This window comes from Octopus bimaculoides, chromosome 3 (assembly GCF_046866305.1).
Source record: "Octopus bimaculoides isolate indiv1 chromosome 3, ASM4686630v1, whole genome shotgun sequence".
Taxonomy (NCBI): domain Eukaryota; kingdom Metazoa; phylum Mollusca; class Cephalopoda; order Octopoda; family Octopodidae; genus Octopus; species Octopus bimaculoides.
Genome location: NC_142930.1, coordinates 161,595,465 through 161,597,608, shown reverse-complemented (window position 1 = coordinate 161,597,608; position 2,144 = coordinate 161,595,465).

Here is a 2,144-nt window from a genome sequence, read left to right as displayed (position 1 = left end):
ATATTGATTAAACATATATATGTATATATATATATATATATATATATATATATATATATATATATATATAGTTATGGGCTACAAATAGTTTCATACATTGAAACATTGAAAATATTGTCGAGACAGTATTCAAAACTCGCCTATTGTCTTCAAGTTATCATCAGGCTCTATGCACATTAGAAATGAGGACAAATGAACAAGACAAACCACGAGAAAGATAAAACGAAATAAAGCAGGGTGTATAAAAAGTAAAGAAAGACTGGAGTTCTTTCACTAAGGCGATGCATTGGAAACTTCACATGACTATGGGATAAGTTAAATTTTGAATTCATTCATTTATACATCAATAGCGAAATTTAGTTCATACGAATGTGTACTGCCATTTAGAGCAATTTTGAGTTTAACCGTCAATATTTGTGTCACACGGAAAATGTGAGATTGTCTGTGTGTAGCTGTTAGCTTATTCTAGATAAAATGATACTGAATAACAGTCGTCATAGTATACTGCCTTGAGGTACATTAGGTATTATCTTGACGTAAAACAGACATGGCACTTGCAAACACAGATTGATAATGTCCAAGAGCTATATACCGTGCTTTGAAGAGATAGGAAGATCCCTTAATCGATGACAGATATTTGCAAGAAGAATGGTTCTAATGATATTTGCAAAAACCATGATATTTGCAACCAATATACGTTCTCATAATGCGATTGTTGTGAGAAGTGTTAATAGATTATAGAAACTGAAGCAGATAACTTTGAACTCTTCAAAAACCAGGTAGTGTATCACCAAAGAGATTATTTTCCTAGCGATAGTCGTTTATTCTTTATCGGATAATGCTTTCTGCAACTCTTAATGTGTGAAATATAAAAGAAAAAGGTCCGTAATTTTAGTATAATCCACTGTATATAGATGTTGGGCTGCATATACATAAATATACACTGACACATATACTTATGCATATATATACATACATTTAGACATGCACATACACACGCAAACACACGAGCACGTATATCTAAACATGTTTAATCACATATATAGATATATTGGTGCATATAAATACATATATACCTTGCTAGGTCGGCATAATCCGCACTCCCAAACAATATTATTTGAATATGGAATATCAAAACTTCGTACAGGGGTGTTTTTACCCGATATTCTTTATATATATATATATATATATATATATATATATATATATATATATATATATATATATATATATATATATATATATATATATATATATATATGTACACCAGAGTAAGCACATAAATGTATCTTTATCATTATTTTTAAGAATCATTCAATGATATTAAGACAACTTTTATTATTTTCTAACTTGAAGCGATACAACGGATTGTAATACCCGTTGCACTAGAGAACAGCTGGCAAATGGAGGCTTATTTAATAGAGCAGCTTTAACTCGATATATTACTAACTGTCAAAATGAGAATCAAAGAAAGAGATGAAGCGAATGGATTTAGTAGATTTGATATCAATTCAATCAATCTTGGCCTTTATATTTAAAAATCTAACAATGACATTGAGACAACTTTTATCATTTTCTAATTTTAAGTGTTACATCGTTATGCCTTGACAATTGCATACAAGGACATCAGACAATTAAACAACAATGCAGCTCAACAGTTGTAGATCACTGTTTTCATCACTATCGATGATTTTATATTCGATATTTGTAAATGGTATACAATTATCTGAATAAAATCAACGAACAATATGCGATATTATAAGCAGTAATTTAAAGAGAACATCGATATATACTACTGAAAAAACCCAGAATTTATCTCTTGCTTGTCAGATGTGTTTCGAAATCTGTTCTGTATAAAATGCATGCTTATAATATCCGATATATCTAGCAATACATAATGATTTTTTTGAGTTATCATTATTTGGTGTTATTTGATTCCCATAAAATGTTACTGATATAAGATACATCTCAGTGTAGAGCACAAGTTGAATACAGTGTTCGACGTTGATGTCAGATGCATAATTGATATATTGAGCAGTATTTCAACCTAAGTAAAGATAATTACAGAGCAAAATTCATCTTCTATGTGATTAATTCTACTCAGTGTTGCTCAGTATAATCATGAGAAACAAACCTGAAATTTT